Here is a 27,304-nt window from a genome sequence, read left to right on the forward strand (position 1 = left end):
TGACAAAGTCTCACTCTCCTTTTGTCTTGAAGCTGAGGCTTAGAACAGCAGAGCACACAATGTACTGTAGGGTTTGTTTGTGTTTTTTTAAACTCGCTTTTATTACGTTGGTGGGTTTAAAAATCCGACAGTGTTGATCAAAACTAATTTAGGTAACTTAGAGTTGCCAAAACACTAGCAGATGCATATTTACACATATACTCTCAGAGAAATGTAATTTTCCATATAGAAACAATGCAAAAACATAAGAAAGGACAATTTTAAGCTGTCTGCCTGTGTTTCTGATGCCTTTGGCCTCCAGTGCTTGAAGCCTGCCATATCCCTACTTATGTGACCTTTGCAGTTACTTCTTTCCCTGTGCCAATGAGCATGAGCCAATTTGTCATTTGTGCAGACAGTAAGAAGCTTTGGAAAATGGAATAACTTTAGGGAAACAACAAAGCATACCCATAAAAAATTGAAAGACTTATTAAGAAGGCCGTTTGAAAAGGTGGCCTGTAATTGTATTTATGAAACAATGGCCAATTATAATATTTTAATAATGCCCAAATCATAATTCCCAAAACATTAAGTTAATTTACTTAAAATTCTCCTAAAAGCCTCAAAGCATTTCACTCTTCAAAAGTAGCAACTCCTACTATTAGTTCCATGACCTTGAACCATGACCTGCATCATAAGGATAGAGACTAATGTCTCATTCGCTTGTGTATTGTTCGGTCTTCCGCATTTTCTAAGTCTCTGGTCTATAGCATTAACCATTTTCTGGAAAGGCCATGTAAATAATTGAATTGGGCTCTAGCCATATACTTAGATATCACTTCTACTGGAATAGAAGGACATGGCTACCTAAAGAAGGTCTGGTAATAAATATCTAGGACCTGTCTTATTACCATATGTATACTGTGCTCATTAAGAGGGGAGCAGACAGACTGTCTAATGGCACTAGTGTGATCTATTTATTTACTCTACTTCTTGGAACTTAACATGCTTTAGCTCATTTATTCAAAAATCACTATAAAGGTAGGTAATGGTCAGTTCTCTGCATTTCTATAGCACAAAAAAATTATATAAATATTCTATGTGTCATATATGAGGAAGACCTTATGGGAAAATTGTCTTTTAATATTCTAACATTAAAATCTCATGGTTGCACTCAGTATTTTTAATTAAGGTTAAATATGAAAAGTAAATGAAACTAGACTTATGATTTTATACTGGAGCCACAATAAGAGGTTAGAAGAGATGCTACCAGGGCTCTTGGTTGCTAGATAAGAAACACTGTGAACAGGTTGTTTTACTCTGGAAGATTTTCCTTTTCAAGAACCATCTGGCCAACCCTGCCATAAATCCTAAAGCAACTGTTAAAGTAATTGGGCTAAAATACGTTGCAGGTATGTAGTGTAAAGCATGTAGTGGGGTATCAATAAATGTTTGGAAAATGAATAAATTATTAAGTTATGAATGAATAAGGGGAGAAAAGAATTTGTTGGCATTTCAAAGATTAAACCAGAAGATCGGGTTTCTTAAGATTTCTTAATTTTGGAAAATCCTTGATTAGAAGTTTGATGTGTGCTGAATTTCTAGACCTTGATATTTAGCTCTCCAAACAATAAAATAATCAATGTAATTATGAAGAATCTTTTCAGATTTAAAATTTGGGTAGATAAGTTACTTTCTGCCTCTGACACACACACACATACACACACACACACACACACACACACACACACGTACACACATACTCCCTTATCCCAATGAGATAGATCTAGATGGATGGATGGTAGAATGGATGAATGGATGGGTGGATTGATAGATAGATAGATGATGATAGATAGATAGATAGATAGATAGATAGATAGATAGATAGATAATCCATGTATGTATGTAAACAACCACTGGATCACAGTTTAAAACATACAATAAAAATGTTTGAAGAAATTGGGTAGATCAAGATAGTATCTTTCCTTTTTAGCAATCATAATTTGCTTAAAATTGAAGAGTGACTAAGCCCATTAAAAATGGCATGTAGCAGGCCTTCTGATGATTTACCCTCATCTCTGCCTTGCTGCTATACCTCAATGTGTTTCTTCATCATTTTTGTGCTTGAAATACCATATGTTGTATCAACTTTGGCCCAGTCAAGAAGCTGAGGAATCAAGTAGGTTTGGGGCCAACAAGCCTCATACAAGGAGTAAAAGATCTTTCAGAAGCATACTAACTGTAAAGATGCTCTTCAGTTCAAACCTGGACACTCTTTGCTCTCGCACAGAAATACATTCACTAGCAGTATTATAGGTCATCCTGTCAGCAAACGTGTGTATCAGTGGTCCTCCAGAATACCGTATTTATGTTAGCACCTAATGAGATGTTCATAATGCAACGTACAGTTTATTATCTTTAACTGCCTAGGACTTCTTTATTTCAAAAGCAAGTACCTTTAAACATAGTAATGGCATTTCTCTATATGCAAACCTCTGTACATAAAAAGGTTTACATTTTAAAACAAACATGTTTTTGAGTTTTTTCCAAATTCAAAAAAAGCATCTGAAAAATTTAACAGCTGAAAAACACTTTCTCCTTGCTGGGAAAACTTAAACCTTGCTAGGCTTTATGCAACTTAAAAAAAAAAAAATCACTTCTGTGCTGAGAACTAGCATGAGAAATCTCAGCATGAAAGGTTGTTGGAATTTTTTTTCTCATAGAGCTAAAACCAATCCTTGGTTTTAGAGTGATGCCACAATATGCATATGCTTTGTCAGGATCAAATATGATCTAATTTCAAGGGCATCCTCAATGAAAATTAGGTGGGGGTAGGGGGCATGATAAAGGCTACTTAAGCAGCAATCCAGTGTCTGAAAGCAGAGGTCGAGAATACCATTTACCATCAAGGTCTAGAAAGGCTGCTATAACCCTGAGCCGGTTGTTACTGTTTGAAAAGCCTACAGGTATTTGTTTTATTATTGTCTCACTCAATCCTTACTTAGCCAAGAGGATCTCACAAGGAAGTGCTGCTCTGTGATGCTGTCCTGGAACTTGTTTTCTGTTTGTTTCAGGACTGCAATAAATGGTCTGTTACCTGCCATCATAACCGGCATGCATTTGCTGAGCAGTTTTTCAAATCAAAACAAATTATATGGCTGTGTTTCTAGAAATCTGAACCATTTTCAAGGTAGTGTAGAATTGGAAACACACACAGACCTGTCCATGCAATTGTATGTTTATACTGGACACATATGTTCAGGCACATTCAGGAAAATAGGGGAAAAGAGACTAGACAGGACAATGCAAATATAGAAAGTACAGCTTGTTCACACATTGGCAGCCCATGTTCCTAACAATGTACACACGTAGAAGTGACTTTTTAAAGAAGGCCCACACTCAAGTGTAGTCCTCTTAATACTCTCCTGGGAATAAAGAACACTACGATGTAATTTTAAAAACTCATATTGGTTACCTTTAGATTTTGATAGTTTGAGTAGTGACTTACGGGGCCAGGGATGGGCAAAGAGACAACAGCACACCTCTATTATTTACAGGGCGATTTTTGAGAGAAATAAGTCCTTCTTTGAAGACAGCCTTCAATATTTCAAGACCTCCTCAGAAAGATTTTTCAGCACCTTCTGTGCTCCAAATTGAGGCAGTTTGTATCATGTTTCAGTATAACTGAGTAACAGGCTGGCAAATTCCCTGCTTTTCTTATTCACCCAAATCCAAAATAGAACTCACAAAAACTCCCTCCTTCAAACCCCCGCCCCACAAAAACACCCCACTGGGCCCCTCCCCCAGGGAGGAACAGACCAGTCAAAAACAACCAGGAAATAGAGCCAGCCCTGAAAGACAAATCCCCAGCTGTAACTGTAGCACTTTGCTCAGTGCTGTGAGCTTGCTGGAGCTGGCACATTTTTTGTGATACAGATGCATAAATGTGCTGTCTGAGGCAGAGGGGTAGCAGCAACCTCCCCTTTGGTAGTTCCTGTCTAGAGAGTATGACAGCATGGGGGGTAGCCTCCCCCCACCCAGAATAAAAAAGAGTTAATTTGCCATGGAACTTTTTTTTTGTTTTAATCACGACCTGTGACTGAATTTTCATAATCTTTGTAGGAAGCCACCTTTTGCAGACTTTCACAGCATTTTCAAAATTCAGACTTTCAGTGTCTTTGTCTTACACATACCCAAAGATGCGCACACATTTACAGATCACACATTTAAAGCGAAACATGTAAATATGGACCGCTTTATAAGTTTTCTAAAGAGCATGTATAGGTGTGTGTTTGGTAATGGATTATTTTACAGTGAACATAAGATAAACCAGTGGGAAATCATAGTTCAAAACCGAGATATATATTATTCTTTCTGGACCATGAGATTCACATTCTTTGAAGGGCACCTTATTTTATGGAGTACCCCTTTTTCTTCTCTAAAAATTATCTTCTAGAATAAGATTTTTAAAATAAATAAGACGGATTAAGGTGAAGGGAAGGAAAAATATACTCCAACCACAGATTCAGTTAAACTTCCAAAATTGGGCCAAACATTTGTCCCAAATTCAAATCTCGTCTCTAAAGGATAAAGATTAGAAACACTGAATCTGTGCAAAAGAGCCCGAAGTCCAAAGGCCATTTCCAATAGCTGAGGGACAAATTCCAGGGGCTCAGAGTTGTATTTGACAACAGGCTCTGCCTGTTCCTGTGTCCTTTGGGACAAGTTAATTAACCTTTAAACCTCAATTCCCTTAGCTATAAAATAAGAATAGTAATAGTAATTACTTCACAGACCTCTTGCAAAGAATAAATGAGATAATACTTGTGAAGCATTTACGCCAGTATCAGCCATCATAGAAAAATGCTCTATCATGGTAATTATTAATCAAAATTATTTTAACCTTGGCAGTATCTTTGGAATTAAGTGCCTAACCTAGAGATGGAGGTGATTGCATGCTTTAGTGTGTTATTTCTGCCGTGTTTCTCAGTTTATACGTGATGATTTTTTAGAGTCACAACACATACAATTATGCAGCCGGCATTTTGTCTTTTCAAGCTGATGTTAATCACCCACCTACAGTGTGCCAGGCACTGTGAAAAGCGTTTGATGCACATCGTCTCATATAATGCTTAAAACAGTCTTTTAAGTTACCATTATTATACCCATTTTGCAGATGAGGGAACTGAAGCAGAGAAGGCATTAGCAGCTTGCGACAGTTTCATAACTACATAATAGTAGAATCAGACTTTTAACCACCCAGCTAGTACTAAACTCCAAGAAAATCATTACAAATAAACAGAAATCATTGTAAACAAGATACTTATCATAGATAAATGTATTTTTTACCTTTTTTATTTTGGACATTTCAAACATTTACAAAAGTATGAAGAACATCATAGTGAACCCCTGTGAGTTCCACACTCAGATTCAACAATTTATCAGCTCACAGCAAATCTTGTTAGATGTATCTATATTATAAAACTGGAAATAAACTATATATTCAACTCCAGGGGACTAAGTGTATTATGACATATCCACTAGTTGGAATGTTTGAACCGTTAAAATATTTATAAAGAGTTTACAACAATAGCCTATACTTTTTATGCTATATATTAGTTAAAAGGTAGTATACCTAATTTACATACTGTATAATCTCAGCTTTAAAAAAAATTGATCTTGCAAATCTAAGATTTTTAAATTATTTTGTCTTACTGGTTTCCAATGTTTACAAAATTGTCTATCATGAGCATATTTCATTTTTAATGATACAAAAATGACTTCCCCAATATTCAGGAAAATATATAAATTTACTCCTGTGTGAAGAGAGAGCTTACTTATCTGACTTCACTATGGAAAACAGTTTATGTAACAGAGTATTCCATATAACAGATAAACAGAAGTTTATTTCCTCTTAATTATCAAAGGACTTTTTATTTTATTAACATTAAGTTTTGATGTATGGTGCCTTAAATTTATGTGCATATCCAGTTTTCTGATAATATGCTTACCATAATTCAAACATTTTTCAATGACTCAGGGTCATCATTTTAAACAATAATTGTGTTGCGTGTCTAATGGGGATGTGGAAGTATAAAAATAATTCTGTATATTTGAATATTGTTTTGTGGTTTCCAACCAGTTCCATTTGGCATTAACCATTCGGTCCTTAGTCTATAAGATTATTTGCTTCTGTGCTTATTTACCCCCAGACTGCATAATATTTTTAGTCCTCATGTCTTCTGTTTATAGTTTTTATTTATCTTCTTTAGCTATCAAGTTACTTCTTGTTGTGCAAGCCTCTAAGATCCTCATTCCTTCTCAAATGCACTACTTCTAATCTGGTTTGGGCTAGGAAAACAAACAACCAACATTGTTTAGGTTGCATATAAAGTCTACGCATTAACTCGTTCACGTGGCAAATATTTGTGAGCAGTGCACTGTGTGAACAGCAATGGAAAGGATACACAGAAAAACAAGACACCCTGCCCTCAGAAAGGCTTAATCTAGCAGCAGAGCCGAGACCCGTGCCTACTTTGCTATAACACAGATAAACTAGTATACTGGAGTTCAGAGAAGGGCTAACGGGGGGATTTTCCAGAAGAGCTGATACTGGATTTGGGCCTTGAAAGGCAAGGAGGACTTGAGCACACAAAGATAGAGAAAAGAAAAGAGCATTTCTGAAACCATGAACAATGCTTGGAAGAATCAGAGGGGAAAGATTCTGCAGAGAAGTTAGTTGAGTTTAACTAGAGCATGCCCTGTGTAGAGGCGAGGAGTGGGAAATAAAGCGGTGGAAGCAGATGGAGACCAGAAAGTGAGAGGGCTTGATTAGCAGGCCAAGGAATTTGGACTCTATTCCGTAGACAACGGGGAGCTATTGAAAGTTTTTAGTAGGAGAGTAACATAATCAGAGCTGTGCCTCGAAAAGATTAACCTGGCAACAGTGAATAAAGCGGACCCGAATAGGGAGTGAGACCAGAGGGCACAGGTCAGGTAGGAGACAATCACAGCAATGCAGGAGAAGGCAGTGAGGGCCCTAACTAGGGCAGGGGCAGAGGGAGTGAACAGAGCTGCTGAGCTGATTTATGAGACATGGCAGAAAGAGAATTAACCTATCATCTTTGGGGAGCAAGGGGGAAGAAAGCACCAAAGACATCGCTATGTTTTTGAGCCAGAGTGGGACCATAAATGGAAGCAGAGGGCTACAGAGCAGGTGCACATTTGGGAGGAGGAGGCACGAGCTTAATTTTGAACACACTGAGACAAGGTACTGACTGGGTATCCATGAGATACCCAGGGGCTTTTGGAAACGTGAGACTACAGCGCAGCCAAAAGGTCAGGCCTGGAGATAGAGATGTGGAGTCATCTCTGTCTCAAAGACGATGAGGACAAAGAGGCAAGAAGCGAAGCCCATCAGAGAAACTTACGTGTGATATACCTGATGCCAGATTGGGCTGAGTGCAAGTTGTTTTCACTTCCTTCCTCTTCTTAATCAGACTTGGAATGCCGCACTAGTGGCTTGGTGATGAAGGAATTATTGCATTATACATACAAACATACAAAATATATTCTAAAGTAAGGAAGTAATTTGGAATATAGCTAATGGGGTCAATTTCACATCATCCACAATCTTTATCTTCATACATAGTATATATCCTGTGTGACCTTAGGGAAGTCACTGTTCCTCTTTGGGTCTCAAATGTCTTGTCAGTTAAATGAAAAGGTTGATCAAGATCCTCAGAGGGCGCCTGGGTGGCTGTCGGTTGAGCGTCCGACTTCGGCTCAGGTCATGATCTCACAGTCCGTGAGTTCGAGCCCCGCGTCGGGCTCTGTGCTGACAGCTCAGAGCCTGGAGCCTGTTTCAGATTCTGTGTCTCCCTCTCTCTGACCCTCCCCTGTTCATGTTCTGTCTCTCCTTGTCTCAAAAATAAATAAAACGTTAAAAAAAATTTAAAAAAAAAGATCCTCAGTCCCCATAACTGGCTGCAAGCAGCCAAAACTGACATTATATCAGATTCACTTGGGGAAGCACGGGGTGGGGGCCAAGGCTCAGGAATCTGTATTTTTTAAACCTCCCAAGGTGATACTCATAGACAGCATGGGTTGGTAACCACTGGGCTAGGCTTCCCAGCTCCTATATTCTGAAGTGTTATCAATATTTAGACAAAATGTGCTTTTTGAGCCACAAGTCACCAATAAGAATCCAAAATAACAAATTTGCTGTCAAATTCAGTGCATCTATAACAAAGCACTCCCCCCCCCCTCCCCTTTAAGTTAGGAGTAAAATACAAAGTGTATTTGAAAAGCACTGAATTTGGAAGACTCCTGTGGTGCTATAAAATAGGAAAGATATGTGTATGGGGAAGATGGAAGGGGAAGAAAACCAAGAAGGGTATGACCATGCACACATACAGCATGCTCTCCTCCAGCCACACCCGAGGAGCATCCACATTCCCAGAATTCAAGTCCGCCTGTGCTCTAGAGATGATTTTATTGTTCTGGCTGTGCTTGTCGAGGCGTGTGGTCCTTGTGCTGCCTCTGATTGTACCTGTCAGATTGTATATGTGAGCATTTCTGAAGTACCTGTGTAGACTGTCTTAGTCGTCCAGGCTGCTATAACAGACTGGGTAGCTTATAATAATCAGAAATGTATCTCTCAGTTATGAAGGCTGAGAGTCTGAGATCAGGGTGCCAGCAAGGCCGGTGATGGTTCCCTTCTGTTTGTTTGTATCCTCATGTGGTGGAAGGGACAAGGAAGTTCTGTGGGGCATCTTTTATAAGAACACGAATCCCACTCAGGAGAGCTCTGCCCTCGTGACCTGAGCACCTCCCAAAGGCCTCTCTTCCCAACACCACTACATTGGGTATTACAATTACATCATGTGAATTTGGGGGAATTCAAACATGCCCACCACACCATAGACCCAGCACAGGTCTGGAATGACATTAAAGACCTTAATGAGATTCTACTGGGGGCACATGAGCTTTCTCATTAATGGGCTCATTCTTAACATCTCTTTGTTCGTTTTTCATCACACACCTCAGAATTAAACTTGTACATAGCTCCTTTATTGCTTAGCATTCATGGAAGATACATTCTGAAGTCCCCACAAAAGCCTAGAGCGTTCTGTACTGGGCCACACAGGTGGAAAGCAGGAGAGGGCTGAGGTATCCATTCTTTCTCCACTATCTATATTCTTTCTCCCTTCCTCCCACTGAGGAAATAGTCTGCTGAAACTGACAGGTTGGGCTGGATTAACCTAGACTGCAGAAACAGGTTGGCATTTGGGAAATATGAGGGCTTCCAACTTTACAACTAATTGTGACATCCCATTTGCTTGACAATTCTATATGGAGGAAATGCCACAAGTAGGGCATTCTGCTCAGTCTTTACATCAGAAATTAGCAACCGATTGTGATTTTGATTTCTCACTGGCTACTACCAAAATTCTAAACATCAGCACAGAGTAGAATTAACGATAATGATGATGCTAGTACTTGACATTTCTGTAGATCTTCACAGTATTTGCACAGAATTAGATGTGGCGCCCTCCTACTCGCCTAGGAAAGTCCTTCTCCTCATTTGTATCACCGCCCACAACCCTTCTTCCATGCTTCAGCTCCGTTACGTTACCTTTCCCCAAACTGTGGCTCTGTGACTTTAATTACACTCAGGTGGTCTGGCAACCTCATTAAAGCAATTTACTCAAGGGTGTGAATGAGGTTTAACCCTCTTAGAGAAATGTGTATTTTTAAAAAGAAACTTGTTAGACAACTGGGTTTCTTCCCCCCTCCAGGAAGTGACATGTGAAAAGAGATGTTTCTAAGTAGGTCTCTCAGACACATCGTCTTTGCCCTCTGTCCCCCAGCATACAAAGCTTTATTTATGTTGGTAAAAGAGAACAACATAGGCAATCAGCCAAGCATCCCAGTGTATCTTATCTACCACCCCCCACCTAAGGTTCCTGTCTCTCTCAGCTCTGCATGTCCCTATACTTTTAATGTCACATGACACCCCTATAGCAGACACCTGCTGACCTCCACAATGTTGGACCTACCTCCTTCAATCTTACTCTGTCCCCACTCCAAATCCTGAGTTGTGCCCCATCTCCTATTTATAATCTTATAACTGCTCTTTAAATTTACCTTTTTACATTTTGTTCCCCTGCTCTTGGAGATCGTTTAGTAAATAAGTGAAGCTTAAGCACTGGGGGGCAGATGCTAATCACTAGGGACATGAACATAAGCAAGTTATTTATCATCTCTAAGCCTCTGTTTTCTCATGTGTAAAATGGGCGTCTGTGAAGATTAAATATGATACGTAGAATCAGCAACGTTTTGTTAAGTGTCCAATATATATAGTTACTACTATTATTTATCATCTCCACTCCCCTCAACAACTTTGAATTGGATTCCTTCTACCGGTTCTACCTTGGAGGGTCCAATTCTTCAGTGTTCTGTGCTGGTCGGTACTCGGTTCCTGGACCTTTTTATTACAGTTTACACACAAAGTAGATAATGAGAGCCTTATTTTCTGAACAAAGACAGGACATCATTTTATAAATATAAGCATATTTGTGGGTATAGTAAAAGGCAAGATTTGAAACCAGGTCTGTCCAGGAAATCAGAGACTTATGAGACTTACCATATCTTTCTTAGAATGTGAATTTTATACTCTAGATGAAGACGAATTTCAGAATCACAAGGTAGTGCTAAGCATAATTGAGAATGTGACTTCTCTGATAACCCATTGTATCAAGAAAGCAAGGTCGATTACACAAGGAAAAGTGTCTACGTTCCAGGGAGGTATTCCTCCCCACCCACAAAAGAGAAAGCAGAGGTTTTGAAGTCAGATCTGGAGTTGCCTCCAAACTCCACCACTTAAAATCCATGGACAAAAGACTCCAAAATCCCTATCATTAATCTGTTACTGAAAAAGAAACTGAGGCTCCGATAAATCAAGTAATTTGACCAAGATTAATGATATCCATCTTGTAAACATATTATAAACATTAGAAATTATGCTTAAAAGCTTGGCATGTTGTTTGGTCTAAATAAATACATTTCCTGGAAATTTAGAGCCAGGTTTCTCTTCAAGATGAAAAGGGACTGAAATTATGCCCACATTCCTTATAGCCAGTCTCTCTATTTAAAAAACAAACAAAAACCTATGTAGGATTTAACAATAGAAAAACATCTTGCACATTTACATTTTTAATCTCAATTTGCCCGCTAAATATATTCAGATAGGCTGAATATCAGCTAAGTGCCTTTCAACATTGATTTCCAAAAAAGGAAGTTTTCAAAGGATTCCCAATGTACTTTAGCAGTATAGAAGTATCTTTTGTACATAAGGGAAACATAGGGTGATCTGAGTCTGTGTCATAAAAAAGCCATAAAAAACGGTCACTTAACATTTTATGGAGAAATACAGAGGCACTTAGTGAAACCTCACAAAAAAGAAACTTCGTATTTTGATAGATTTAATGCCTAACTTCTAAGTAGAAATATTACTCTTATCTAAATAAATCTTGAACGTTTTAGATAAGTTGAGAAATTGTATGCTGAGTGGTTTTGTTTCTTATTTCTAATGAATCAGTAATTTTGACCTGCATTCTATAGGCCTCTTTGATTTATAGTGAATAAAGTCATACTGATTTTTCAAAAATTAATACACAATCTCAAGTCACTGAGTTTCCAAATTATGGAATGGCAAATGAATAACATGCTGTCCGTGCAGTTAGTGATTTGAGGCAATTTGAACATCATGATAAAGGGGGGGGGGGATTACAAGCAGTGTTATAATTAAAGGTCTGTTGATTCTTCAGTTTAAATGCCATTGTTGAAAGATTTTTCACTCAGATGTCAAAGTCTGTGGCCAGCCAAAACTTGGCATGCTAGAACTCAGCCCAGGGAAACATTGTGTTCTACAGATTTAAAAACCAAAATCTGTTAAGAACAGAAATGTTGGGCTTGGGCTGAGTTCTCATGAATCAGAACCAGAGCATAGCCAAATACCACCGCCTCTTAACGCAAGGAAGTAGTGCAGGTGGATGTTAATGGGAAATGTTTGTTCAGATGTAAAATGAAGGGAAATCAGCATTAGATGTCAAAATACAGAGCACTGGGCTAAAGTTTTATGGAATTAAAGCATGTTTCTTTGAGAAGTTTGAGACCCTTTAGAAGCTTGTAGTTAATGGAGAGCAGTATTTACCCATCTCCCAAGGTTTGCATATTGAGGTTCAGTTTCTCCACATCACATCCCTTGTTACTGGAAAAACTTGAAGCAAAACTTTATTTGCTTAACTCCCTACATAGAAATGTATTTCCAAACACCATGTTTCCCTTTCTTTCATTTGAAGATTACAAACCAGTGGCCTGTGAGCTGTGTCTAACTAACCCATAGATTGGGGGGTGGGGGAGGAGGGGAAACTGGTGTCCAAAGAGTATCTTAAAATAATTTGAGAGTTTGAGCCAACCTTTAAAGATCAAGAAATCTCACCAAAAAAAAAAAATCCAGCTTCTTCCGGCTTCTCCTGCTAATTTGGAGATCTGGCAGTATTAGACCTGCATTCTTACATGGCACCAATATCTGGACCTGAACAGTGGCCTCTCCCTGCAGACAAGCCATGTCCTTTCCAGTTTGACAAAATTCCTATCACCCCATGTTTTATGCCACACCCACCTCCCTCATTTATTCTATCATCCTGGCTCCTAGAAGCATTTGACTTTTCTTCCTTTGCTTATGGTAGATGTATAAAGCAAGTTCCTTTCTTTCTTTGCATGTAGTTTTAAATTTTAAAGCTTCCAAAAATTTCTTTCCAGTAAATAATAGCACCGCAAATGCTTTGCACAATAGCACTCAACAGAGCATTATTGAAAATGACAAAAATTGGAATGTGACAAAAATTGGAATGTAACCAAAATGTTCAAAACTTGGGAATTTCTTAAATATATGTTGACATATCTGTGGAATGGAATACTATGCAGGGTTTAAAAATATGTCTTAAAAGAATGCAGTTTACAAAATAATGTATGCAGCAAGATTCTTATTTTATAAAAGGGAAAAATTTGCATATAAGAAAAAGGTTAAACTGATGTCTCAGGGCAGTATTAGAAAAATATATACATATGTAAAAAATATGTACAAATAAACAAATAAATAGGTCCTAAGGATAGCTTTATAGATTCACTTCCCCAAAGCTTCCTTATTCCATTTTGACCCAACAGTTGGAACATATACTGAGCTATTTTTCAATTATCTTTGTAAAGCTGATTTTTTTTTGCCTTTATACTTTAGAGCATACAATCAAGAATAAGATTTCCATCGTTGTTTTAAATACTTGAAAAATATTCCTGCTTGACCACATACTAGACTGTCATCATGGCAAAGCAGGAGAATCAATTCTTGTGTTGCCCTGGAATGGGTTTGTTCATCTACAGCACCGTTTGCTAACACCAAAAGTTATTCAAAACTTAAAAAAAAAATCTTGGAACAGAAAAACTACACATGTATATGCAGTTAATAACATGAACATAAAAACTCTTAGAGGGCTAGAATTGAAACTCATCATCACAAAGGCATCAATTTTGTCCCATTTGGCCATAGGAAGCAATTTTGTCCCACTTGGCTTCCATAGGAAGCAAAGCTCACAGGTGAAAAATCCATCTCAGCATTTGTGGAAATTCTTCTGATGCCACCACTTAGCACAGTGACTGGCAAATAGGAAAGACTCCAACAGTATTTGTTAAATAAAATATGAATAAATTTACACTCCCACCAAGGAACAATTGACCCACACATCAAAAACTCAGTCATCTTTTAAGTAAAACTTAAGCAATAAAATTTAAACTTTACTCATAAAACTTCCAGATAGAGTTTGAGCTAATAATACCATTTTTTTTCCCAGAAAAAGGAAATGTGTGTTTATGTGTGTGGTTGAGTACAGGTATGAGTTGGGGGAAAAAGTGTAAATGAGTAAGAGGTGGTCCTTTCAAGGATGGGTACAGAGCTGAAGACTCCAGCTCTCTCCTGGCAGTGTTAGTTTTTACTGTTTCTGATTTGACGGTTTGGGCCATCTATTTCCACTTCTCTAGAGCATTCTTTAGCTTTGGGCTCCATTGCATCCTTCAATAATTCTCCCTTCATGTGCCCGCAAAATGTATGTTTGCCTTTCTTTTTTCCCTCACTACATCTTTGAAGCCTGTGGGCAGGTTCATGGAACCCGAAGAGCTGCAACACCCCTGAAGATTGGAATATCTAGTTCTGACCTGTCAATTCTAGTACCATGAAGATGGGTTTCCAGCTGCCACTGGACATCTCCACTGGATGTGCCACCCACAGCACCTCAAACTCCTATTGCTATCCTTTGGGTAGTCTAGAAGTAATCAAATCAATCCCGAGTACACCTTGTGCTTTCCTTTCCCCATGCTCTTATTCTGTATCCCTTGCCTAAAACTTCTCTTTCCAGGTTCTGTTAGAACTTTACCCATATTCCAAAGTCTATCGCAAACACTGCTTTCTTCAGGTAACTTTTATCAGTGTCCATCATCAAATAATATTCCTGAAGCCACTAAACCTACAGAATTCTGTTAGCAACCTTTTATGGTATTTGCCTTATTTTGTGTTGTATTTTAATTATATGGTGTTTATTTTCTTCCAGATTCTAAATATTAGGTTTATGTCTTCTTATTTATCTTTGTAGCTATTTTCTAGAGCTTAGATCCTAGCAAAGTCCTTTGTTCATAGCAGGTCCTCATTAAATACTAAATTGGTTTTATATGATAAATTGGGCTTATGTATTAATGGCTATTATGTTTTGAAGGACCCAGGAAGTCCATACACCCGAAGTGTCTCCCCTATTTTCCAGGCCATAATGTCTTCCTTAGGGAACTTTCTCTTCTACAAATGGGGATTTTCCACTAAATTGTGTCTTTTTCTTCCCTAGCAACAAACTATTGACTAGTTGATAGTTGAGTTCCCCCATCTTCTAAGATTCACTCATTATCATCTAAGAGGTAACAAAGTCGTAGAAGAATAGACTAGAAGTCAGGTATGTTCTCAAGGAGGTAACAACTAGGAAAAGGTTCATGAAAGAGGTAGCGTAATGGAAAGTACCTTGGGCTGTGCCACTTATTAGTTGTGTGCCTTACTTTTCTCATCTGTAAAAATGGACAATCATAATGATTTCTATCTTACAGAGATGTGATGAGACCTAATAGTACCATATACCACATACTAAATAACGAAATTCTTGGAATAATACCTGGTACGCTCTAAGTGCTAATCAGTGTTGGCTGTTAAGTATTCATATATATGGTGTATACATAGTATATATAATCATATGCATATTAAGTATATTCACTTATCCATACTGAATAATACATATGCATATCTATTTAACAACTATTGTGATTGTCATTGCTCTTTTACCCCACTTACCCAATGGCAGATCCCAGAGAAACTCCTGGATAGCCAGAGACCTTAAGTGTCTAGGGATAGAATGTTTAAAAGAAAAGAGAACTGGCTTTGTCAGACAGATGAGGCTTTAACACACAGCTCTGCCACCTCTTCACTGTGCACGTTGAGGGGGTTACTTAACCTCTCTGAGCCTCAGGTTTTTCATCTACAAAATCTGAATGCCTATCTTTTACATTGACTTTGAGGATTAAACAAGCTCTTGTTCTCCCTAATCATTTTGAGATTGAATCTCATTCTTTTGTTGATTCTTATCCTTTTTCTGAACACATTTGTTTTCTTGACAAATCAAATCCCAGACTTTTTGTTTGGGACAAGCTTAGAAGAAATAGGTAGCACATTGCTTCAGGAAAATGGTGGCAGCTAATAATTTCAAATTATTAATAATTTAATGCAGTAGTGGAATGTTAAAATATGTACCAATTAATATGCACCAAGCCTAATAGAGAACAAATACTTACCAAATTGTGGCTAAATCCATAATCTAGAACAAATTTAGCAGTCCGACCAGGTTTTGTTTTTTTTTTTTTAATGAAATATGTTGTACCTATGGAAATAATTAACTGTACTAATCCACAGCTTTTACAGTTGGTTATTTTTTTAAGTACAAGAATTTAGATTTTCACTGAAAACAGAAAGTCCTTTCCCCACAGTCCTGCTTGAAAGGAGTATGTGGGGTTTGGGGGAGGGGGGAGAGAAACAAAGGAGAAAAAAGCTGTCATGAAAGTATCTACAAACTCCTGGATATTTGGATCTGAAAGAAAAAGAACCTTGTAATGTACCTTCTCACATTTAGTCCTGTTCTTGTAGTGCTGTGATGTGGCACTTAATGCTCTAGGGGACCTAGAGCAAGTGTTACAAATGCAACCAAAAGTCTCATGAAAATGAGCCTCTTAACAGTGTGTGAGCTGGTCTGCAATGGCCTCAGGAAATCCCCCCAGCTATTCACGTCCTTTTTATCCACTACATTCTCTGACTCAAAGGGAAACCTCACTTCACCTCCTTGACCAGAATTGAGCAGACATTGATTTGGTTACCCAGTGCTTTATTTATTCATTTATTAGTCTTCATCATTTGTATTCCACTAGAACAAAAGAATATATCTTTTCTTTGCATTAATTTTAAGTTTAAGAATGTGCAAATGTGTGTTTGTGGGAGAGTGCATATTTTTGTTGGTATAATTTTATGGGTAGCTTGCTTTAATTTAAAATATTTTCCATCAGGGCTGTAATACTTAGAGCCTCACCATCACCCTCATCACCATACACGTAAAGTGAGCTGTTTAAAAGAGAATCATGTTTTTCTATTCACTTATATAATTAGTCAGGTCAGGTGTCACATGGGAAAAATAAGTGGCCCAATGCAGAATTAAAAAAAAAAAAAATTAAGAATCACAACTTTTACCTCAGTGATAATGATGTGCTTATCTATGGGCATTTTATGTGTCTTAATTGCCCCCCAAGAAAAGCCAATAAGAAGTGAATCCAATTAAACAGCAGATATGTTGAAGCAAATGCTATGTATAAACCACTGTACTGGAAGCAATGGGAAATTCAGAGAAGTAGAAGTCAGGTTTTATTCTCCAGGAGCCTATAGTCTAGTCAAGAATACATGACAGAAAAAGTGGAATTGCACGCAACAACTAAAGATTTAAATAACAGCTCAAGATATTCCAATGTGTTTTTTGCACAATTACCTTAATAATTTTATTAAAATATACCACACAGTTAATTTCTGTTCCACTTGAAGGACTCACTGATTGGGTACCATATATTCATATAGCCACCTAAATAGCAACAGTCCATGAGATCTTCATCTGAATTCAATTCACAGATATGTTTCAACAAAGTTTGGACAATTCAGGCAGTAATAACTTGCATTATGGCAGAATACATGTTCCTGTCCTTTTAAATGTTGAATGCCTGTTAGCTTTACTACAAATTTTCCTTCAGGAATACTTGTTGAACTAATAGATATTTCTAAGTAGATGTTTGATGTCAAGCAGCCAAGGAATGGCTTTTGGAGATATTTTCACTACTCAATACCAGCTTCGCAAGCCATGCTTTCTGCAATTTCATAATACTGAATTTGGTCTTACGTAGTGGATATGTTCAAAGTAGCGTTGACCAGAACGCAACCAAAATAAATTCTGTTTAATGTATAAACAATCATAATCAACCCCGAGATCATATAGGGACTAAAAGGAAATAACATCTCTTGTTACCACTTTAGTCATAACCTAACAAGAAGGTTCATGTAAGTTCAGGGGAAAACCATGAAGGTATATACAATTTAAGTGTCTCAAAGTATGCAAACTACCATGCCCAACATTTCTGCACATACCTTACTCTTCTGCTGAACTGTAAATTATAATAACATCAATAATGCCAAGCAAAAGGGATCCTTAGTTTACAAAGCATTCTAGATACATCATCGCTTTTGATCCTCAGTGTGTGATCTTAACAACTTGTGAGATTGGCAAGGCACACATTATCCACATTTTACAAATGGAAGAATCTATGAAGTCTACAAGGACAGATGACTTTCTTAAGGACACAGAGCTCTTAAAAGGCACACCTGCTTCTAATGCTCACAGTGTGGCTGGCTCAGAGGAGACAGCAACCCAGACGGAATCTTTGCCACACCACAACTATCCTTCAAGGTACACAGGAGTTGCCAGAGTGTGACCTGTAGACTTAAATCTTCGGAGGATGGAAGAGCCCTCAGGCCAAGAGGCGTACCTGCTATGATTTCATGCAAGAAGGAAAAGGGATGCTTAGCTGTCTTTTTTATAACATGTGCACCCCCACCCCCCCTTATATAGAGTCCTTGGTAAATTCTGAGAATTCTCATACTTACTGATTGGATAAAGTTCTGATGGTTTTCCATGAAATCACGGTTGTGTCTGATCTGGTTGTATCAGAGTTTTTTCCAGCCCCCTAAGAGCTTGGGATTCAATATCTAAAAAAGTTTCAATCCTGACCTGGATAGTCCTTCCCACCTGTCAAGATTTATGTCTTTTCTGTTGAAAAATTTGTGAATAAAATCAGTTGTCTTTGAGCTGGCTTCCTGGAGCTTCTTGCTTATTTAAAAATATGGTATGGAAATTATGGAGATCATGGGCCACTTTACTAAAGCTGCGTATCACTGGGAGTTGATAAAGAAGTATGGTTCTGAATCCCAGAAGCTGCAAGCTTTCATTTGCAATATAGAATTCAGAGCTGTCACTAAATTTTGCTACCTGATGAATAGAAAGGCGGAGTTTCAAATCAAGAAATTCAGCACTTAGTTCCAGAAACTAAAAACATCGGTGGGTCCTCCATTCAATAATGCATCCTTTACAAGTCTACAGACTTCCAGCCTTCATTTTGGCTTGCAGAGTTAGACCTGGCACCTGAAGCTTGAATTTTTGCTATTATTACTTCAGAGCCCCAGCTGATGCAAAAAAGCAAGGCAATATCCCCAACACCTTGGTCTCAGGACACTCACAATCCAAATTAATGTTTCTTCCATAATGATAATCCTGCATTATAGCATGTTTTCATATTCATGATCTTATTAAGTCCTACATTAGCCATATGCACGGACAGGGGGACTATTATTATTATTGTTATCAACATCATCATGCCCATTTTGTAGATGAGGAGATAAACTAAGAACATGATCTGTGGTCACATAGCTGATGACAAAGCCACAGTTATACCCAGGTGAGCAGGTGACCTCACTCATAGCCAATATTTTTCACCAGACTTGCCAAGGCTCGCAGATTTGCCCTCTGACAGTGCTTCTCAGCCAGGTTTTAGAATTACCTAAAGGGATCTTCAAAACATAGGCACTGATATATCCACCTCTGAGTATCTGATTCACTAGGTCTGGAGTACAGCCCAAGAATTTATTTTTCTAACAATTTTCTAGGCAATTCTAATGCTGCCAAGGAGCACTGTTTTAGGAGTGCTGTTCTACAGATTGCAGTAATTGAATGGCAATGATACATTAAGGCAAGATAGTCTTATAAGGAGGAAGTTTGTTTTGCATGATGCCACCTCATGCCTCATTCTTTTCTCCATTTGTGACCTCCACTGGGAAAGAGCAGAGCAGGTGGGGGGAGGGGAGCTGGTAAGTGGGCACCTTGCTGTTTAAAATGAGTTTAAATCTTCTGGCACTCAAGAATTGGACAGCAAAACCCTTTTACTGTGAAAGCAAAACCCTACTACTGTAGATTAACTTGGAGGTATCTGATTGCCAACCCAGCAATGAAGAAATGCTTTAAGACTGGACATGGCAAACGTGATTAGATGGCTCTATAGACAACTGATTCATTAACCAACAATCTTTAGATAGATTTCTCCATGTCAACCTAGGATGCTCTTAATGGCAAGAAAGAGAGACCCATTCTTGATCTATCCTAGTCAACGTTTTTCTGAAGACTGGGGAGAAGTTTCTTTTATCACAGGCTCAGTTTGAGTCAACAAGGTAATACATCTGCTAAAATAAATAAGTAAAAATAAAAAATAAAAGGAAGAAGCCTGCCTTTTCTAGCTTCTGGAGGCCATCTGTACTCAGCCCAGGACCACAAATAACTCCAACCTCTTGTCTCCATCATCATCTCCTGCTACTAGCAGTTACTACTAGCTCTGATCCTTCTACTACCTCTGATCCTCCTGCCCCTCTTTTATATGAACCTCATGATTACATATAGGGACTACCTACCTTATATAGGATAATCTCCCCATCTAAGTACCCTTAATTTAACCACATCGGCAAGACCCCTTTGACATAGAAGATAATGTTCATAGTTTCCAGGAGTTAGGACATGGATATCTTTTGTGGGGTCTTTATTCAGCCTTCCACAGCCTCTTTGTGATATGTTTCTCGGACTACACTAAGAACAAGGTACTTCTTTCTTGGCAGCAGTACGTAAGAGGTTCAATGATAAAGAAGAGGGAATGGGACCAGGAAACAGAAGAACTAGGTTCCAGCACTGGTTTTGCTTCTACCAAGTTGTGTAATCTTAAGCTCATCTGACAAAATGTCTCTGTAAAATGTTTCAGCTCTTCTCTGTGAACTGACGGAAACAGAATCTCCTAAACACTTCCTATATCTAAGATCCTGTGCCTCCTTAAATCTATCTAGATGATATTTAAATCTAAAAGCAAAAGCTTGCTTACCACCTCTAATGTTCAGAGTAAATCTTGTTCACCTTTCTTTTGAATTCAAAATTCACTTAAATTTTGAATTTAGTTGTGCTATCCAAGGACTTCTTACTGTAAAAATCATGGTGAGGCTAGGAAAATCGCCATTATAAGTACTTTTTGCTACCTAATTCTTAAATATCCTATCCAATAATACTACTTTAGTCTAAACGTCAAATCACTAGTATTGTACATATTGGATAGTAGGAACACAGAAAGAATAGACTGTAATTGCATATGAAGAACTAAGAGAGAATAGTTGTTGCGTCAGCTCATCTGAGATACCATCTACTACCAAGAGCAGGTACAATACATTAAATATGCCAAGGAGAGTGTAAAGACCTTGTCCCAAAGATCTCGGTCTCAAGGCGTGAATGACAAACTAGAGGATAGTCACTGAGTGACTGCTGTCATTATGATAAGGGTCAAAGAGATGGAAAAGGGCTGAGATTTTATTCTTTTTGCTTTTTTTTTTCTCAGTTTGTTTTTTCAGTTCTCAGATAAGACCTGGAACTTGACCACTGATTCACAAAAGGAAATCGGGCTAGTTTGATACAGATCTCTCCACAGCATGGGAGTCATCCCACAAACACTGATTTTAAATGATGATTTACGGAGGGCCACAAAGAATAATTTGGAGGAAGTTTATAGGAAAGAAAGCTTTGAGAGCTGAACCAGAAAAGGTGCTTGAAAGTAAATCAAATTATGGCATACATTGAATTATGGCATTTATTATTATGTGCAGAGTATGCATGGAATTTTGAACTAAAAGCCGAGGAAGCAAAGGTCTAGAAACTCTCATGCATAGTAAATAAATTAACCCTTTATTCTGTTACTTTCTGCGCTCCCTATATTTGGTGGACTTGTTCATACAAATGTACACTGAAAAGGACTAATAAACCATGCTCTACCTTGAGTACATTCAACTATTTGTGCACATGATTCAAATACATGCCTCCAGGAGATTTTCTTTGGTATGATGTCGACACAGTCTGTATTTCAAAGGCCAAGAATTCTTTGGGAAAAGAAGAAGGGTCGTGTGTGTTTATGACTGTCAAACTTTCCTAAGTTTATTAAGTTGGGATCCTTTGTCCTTTTCTTCCATAATTTTGAAGATTACTCTAATAATATGTTTGGTGAAGAAAAAAACCTGCCAAATAAGTCAGGTTTTATTAATTGTATTAATGACTGTTCTAAAACCTGTGAGTTCAGTATACTATACCATTCAGAACCGTGTCATTTCTACTTTAAAAGATCAGTTTTCATTGCTAATTTTTGTGCTGGAAACTATACAGTATAAGGAAATCAGTTTATCATGAGCATCATGATAAATCAGCTCTTGAAATATCTGCCCATGAGGAAAAAAACTATATGATTGGAATCCTGTCACCAAGGAAATGGTTTAAAAATCTGTTTATTTCAAATATTAGCTTCAGCTAGTTATCTTTTGCCCATTCATTCATTTATTACATGGCTCCTATACAGTAATCAGTTAGAAGAAAAGAACACCCCATACTATTATGCAAACCTTAAATATAACTATATGTTTTTGTGTGTTCCTATGCTTTTTTAAAGAGCACATTTGTGACAGGAAATGAAGAATGGCATAGTCGGGGAAAAATTAAAGAGACACGATGTAATTATCCGAACTGGAATTAAGCCAATTAATAACCCGTGTGCTAACACTACCCTCAAAGTGCTGAAAATGTCGTCAGATATTTAAATGCCCTGGGTGGTCATAGCCAGCAATCTTCGCCTCATCCATTTGCAACAGCACACAGGGACAGGGCTCACCCTGGCTTCTGAGGAGGGGCCGCCACCTGAAGTGAGCTACTGAAGAGACATAGGTGCAGATTGCATAATCCGAGCACAAGTGATTGTGCACAGATTTTCACTTATTTTTAATGAAATCAAAACACTGGTGTCTTATTCAACACATATTTACTGAATAATACCTACCATGTGGCAGCCCAGCATCATGGTTGAGGATACAGTCTTCAAAGTCACCCTGCCTGGATTTCATCTCTAGCTCGACACTTACTAGATGTGTGCTCTTGAACACGTTATCTCACCCCTCTATTCCTCAGGGTTTTTTTCTATGAAATGAGGATTTGTAGTGCTTAATTCATAGAGTTGCTGTGACACTAAGGTATGACACAAATATCAAGTACTTAGCAGAGGGCTGAGCACAAATCAAGTACTCGGTAATATGTTGGTTATTATTATTATTATGAGCTGGGAAATATACCAAAGTCTGGGTAGAAAGAGATCAAACAATTCTCAGATGATGTTTGGAGTTTAAATTCTAGAACTTTGGGATTCTAAGTTTTGTAATCTCTACTGCCAGTGCTTTCCAGTAGAAATCTGTATATTAGGTCCTTGCTTTACTGTGAGTATCCCTGTCTTGAACCTACATGCTTTGAATATAACACACTCAGCACATCCATAGCACACAGTTTATTTACCCTCACTGTATACCTACCTCAATAATAATTACCGCGTAATACCATCCATGGACTGTATATATGTTAGCTCATGTCATGCTTAGAACAACCATGTGGGATTAATATTATCACCTTTTACAGGTAGGGAAACTGAGGCTCTGAGAGTGGCCATGACTTACACAGTGTTATAAAGGTCTCTTTGACTCCAAAGCTCATTCCCTTCTTCACCCAATTCACCCCACATGGATTTACTAAGCACATCACTTCTCTGCTGTAGGTTCTGGCCTATCAGGTGCTTTGAGACCTGCAGGAGGACCAGTGTCAAAATCGGTGGTCCCACCTCTCCCTAAATTGACTGACTGTGGACCAGGTGTTTTAGACACGTCACAGCAGCCATTGTTAAAGAGTTGATGTACAAATAAACTAAATGACTCTGGCTATGACTTCTCTCAGCTTACTCGTCCTCCAGTGGGCTCCCAGGTGCCTGACATTTCTGTCAATTTTCTTCTTCCACCCTAAGTAGCAACAGCGTCACTGAAGCATGACTGAAAAGGAGTTTTCCCTTTTATGTACACCATGATTCTTGTTTTAGGACAAGAGACTTCATCTCTCCAGTGACACCTGATGGTACTGCTCTTTTCATAAGCACCTCTTCCTCCTTAAAGAAAAAAAAAAAAAAGCACCTTCAATTATCTGTTGTCAAAAGGGAGATCCTTACTGAATAGGATCATATGTGTCAAAAAAAAAGATACCATCCAATGTATGGGCAGGTAATACTGTTTTCCCTTTCTCTTTTAGAAGCTCATTTCAATTGAAATATATAGGAAGAGTTGCCCACAGCTAATGTTCCAGGTAGCACATCTCACCAGTGATTTAGAACGGCATTGTAGGCTAATAGCCTCAATCTCTTTCACCCACAGTGTGCCTACATTTTAAAAATGACTTGTAGGAGAAAGCAACATCTTTTTACATGGTGACATACAGCAGATGATATACGTAGAGAGAATTGCAAACTCTGGGAGAGATCTCTGTGGATCGATCCACTGGCCTTCATTAGCTTGGAATGTGACACCAACTATACCTTGTCGAGACAGGCCCTCTACCACGCTGTATTTTTCTACTTTTTTTTCCTGATACTGAATTAAGAATTAAATCCCTATCCTTAGAATTCAAAATGGACAAGAAAATGGTTCAACTTAGCTATTTAGACGTTTTAAAAACTGGAGGTTTGTGCAGTAACTGCAGGGATGGAGCAATCTTGTTATTCTGGAGACAGGGGTGATAGCCATACCTGTTGGGCCAGAGTCTGTAACGAAAACTGGAGGTTAGCTGGTATGACAGGCAGAGCACCAGCCTGGTGGGCTGCTGAGGCCCTGGGTTCCAATGTCAACTTGCGATTGCCTTTGTAATTTATTGGCCTGAGTCTCCGGGCCTCAGTTTCCTCGTCTGCTAAATTAGGGCGTTGGGGAGATTGATCTCCGTGGCTTTTTCCGGCTCTGGTATTCTCTGGGTCTGCAAATCGCCTTCAGTGTCTGCCATAGTCTGCCTTGCCAGCTCTGTTTGTCACAAAGATTAATCCATTTTAACTGTACCTTAGAGTGCTCCCGGGAGAGAGGATGGATGGATTGTTTTGCACCTATTATTGCATCAGAACTTTTGCCTTTTTAGACGAGATCGTGCCGTGCCTAAAATCTGTCTGCCTGTCTGCCCACTGACTTTGTCTGTGCTGATCTCTTGCCACGGTGCCTCTTCTCCCAGCATCCATCTCCCTCCAAGATCTAGACTAGGCATCTGACTGTACCTGTCTTGTTCTCTGCAGCATCTGTCTGCTACGCTCCTAGACCATCGTTAATAAACTTTCACACATTACACGCAGACCCTAATATATGGGCACCTGCACACAAATATCTACTGTTCATAAAACTAGGGGAGAAAACTCCCTTTTTTAAAAGACCTCTATCTAGTGCCATTTGTATTTGCACTTTTTGTTTAGTTGTAAGTTTTAATAGTTCCCCCTTTGAGGATTTGTCAGTACGAGCAGTATTGCTTATCAGAACACACCAACAGTCTTTTTGTAATATTCGCTTTTCCCCTTTGGTTCAGCCGAGCCTGCTGACAGATCATTCAAATTCAATTGTTTTATGTCTAAGCCGAACAGCTAATTAAAGTAGGGATGATTAACCTGACTGGCAGTGTCGCTCTCCCTCGCGCTCTCTCTCCCTCTCCCTTTCTCTCTCTCCCTCCCTCCTGCTCCAATCAGTCTTTTTCTCACACTCTCTCTCTCCTTCCGTGTGTGTCTCTCTCTCCCTCTCTCTCTCCCTCTCTCTCTCTCTCCCCCCCCCTCCCTCTCTCCCCCCTCTCTCTTCCTCTCTCGGTCTCTCTCTCCCTCCTTCGGTTGGTCTCTCTCTCTCTCTGTCTCTTGCTCTACTGTTTTTTTTTCCCTCTCTCTCTCTCCTAAACGTGGTCTGCTTGCTGATGGCAGAATGGCACTCGGAGATTTGTGCATTGTGTCTGGTTTCCTACGGGCAGGCTGACCCAGTGCCTCCAGGGACTTATCAATAGACCACTCAGAAGAGACACAGACAGGAGAGAGGAGGAGGGGTGGGGGGAGAGAGAGAGAATCAATATCAAGAATAGAAGGAGCTCCGAAGCCATTTTTTTTTTAAAGAAGTATCGGGACTTGGGAGAGGGTGACAAAGAAGGTTTTTCAAAGAGGCAGTGGAGGAGGTTCTAATAAATTTGGAAGGAAACAGTTCCCTGTCTTGGGAAAAGGAGAACTCCTGACTGATTAGCATTCACACCAGGTATGAGATGTTCGCTACCCCTTATCACTGTGTCGCAACCGAGATGGAAAAGCCTTTTTTTTTTTTTTTTTTTTTTAGGAGACTGAGGGAGCATGTATTTCGCTGTGTTTGTTGTTGGGGGGTAAGGGGGGGTGGCGTGAGATCTGTGGGCATTTGTGTATGGGAGCAGAAAGAATGGAAGCAGTACAACGGGGGGTGGGAAAGAGTATGGAGTATGTTACTGTCTTCCCTGTCTTTGTGCACCCCTGGGGGGTTACCCAAGTTCATTTCTAGCAGGTGGATTTGGACGGGAGTTACTTAACGCTTGACCGCCAGTTTTGAAAAAAAAGAAAAAGAAAAAAAACGTTGCTTCCTATGTCTATTAAAGGAAGCTCCAATTTCTCTCTCTCTCTCTCTCTCTCTCTCTGTCTCCCTCTCTCTCTACCTCTCTCTCTCTCCCACTCTCTCTCCGTCTCTCTCTCCCTCACTCTCTCCCTCTCTCTCTCCCTCTGCCCCCCCATCCGTCTTCCCCTCTCTCCCTCTCCCTCTCTCCTCTTTTTTCCCTCTTCTAAGCAGACAGCGGGAGGGCTCCTGGCTCCCAGCCAGCCCAAAAGCCTCTAAGTGTTTTGCACTTGTTTCAGGGAGTAGCTGCCCGGGGATTTTTCAGCATTTTCACTAGAGAACAAAGAGTTCTTTACAAAGGGAAGGGGGGGGGGGGGGAAGTGAGCTTAATGTCTGATATATGTTTTTCTATTTTTATTAGTTTTTCGCCTAAAAAGAAAGAGACAGGAACAGAACATTCACTCTATAATGACACAAAGACATTCAAAAGAAATCCGGTTATCTTTTCTCCCCATCACCCCAAGATATATACATAAAAAACAAAAAGGAAAAAGGCTAATGAAGTTGGATATGTTGCTCTTTTCTCCTCTTTTAATCTTTCTAAATCCAACTGTTCTTATGCTCACTCTGCTATTTTTTTCTACTCACAATAAAAGTTGTTCAGGATGTATCTTCTCTTATCATCTCTTTACCCTTTCTGGGTCCCCAAAATCCTGCGGAGGGGAGAAGGAGAGTACACCAAATAATCAGTTTAGTGGTGAGAACATCCTCTACTTTTGCCACTTGGGTAAAAAGTTAATTAAGGGATTCGGGCTCCCCAAATGCCAATGGGGTGCACTAGTTCACTCAGTCTCACAAGTGTTGGTACTGCCTGTGTCACTTGTCAGTTATTAAAGAAAAGGTACTAAAGGGAGCAGATATTTGTATTTTATTTTTGTTTCCATCTAATTACGTAAATGCCAAAAACCCCCGGAGAGATGGCTTGCCCCCTCCATGATACACTAGTTCAAGTGAAATAGAGTCTAGACAGAGATTTTTCAGCGATGCTGACTGCCATGTAGCTTTGTGTTCTCCACTTGATTT

General features: G+C 39.0%; 1 protein-coding gene across 50 annotated transcripts in view; it reads left to right on the forward strand.

Annotated features, from left to right (window-relative positions):
- The window catches only part of ZBTB20 (zinc finger and BTB domain containing 20), a 780,465-nt gene that overhangs the window by 632,956 nt on the left and 120,205 nt on the right, over positions 1-27,304 (forward strand). For 2 of the 50 annotated variants that reach the window (XM_086676323.1, XM_086676325.1), the window contains exon 1: positions 1-25,900. This exon is cut by the window's left edge and continues 15,801 nt beyond it. The exons of the other annotated variants lie outside the window; for them this stretch is intronic. The gene's annotated coding sequence lies outside the window, so the exon portion shown is untranslated. The remainder of the gene's footprint in view (positions 25,901-27,304) is intronic. 50 annotated transcript variants of the gene reach the window in all.

The sequence above is a fragment of the Puma concolor genome, chromosome C2 (genome assembly GCF_028749965.1).
Source record: "Puma concolor isolate L17-30 chromosome C2, mPumCon1.1.hap2, whole genome shotgun sequence".
Classification (NCBI taxonomy): domain Eukaryota; kingdom Metazoa; phylum Chordata; class Mammalia; order Carnivora; family Felidae; genus Puma; species Puma concolor.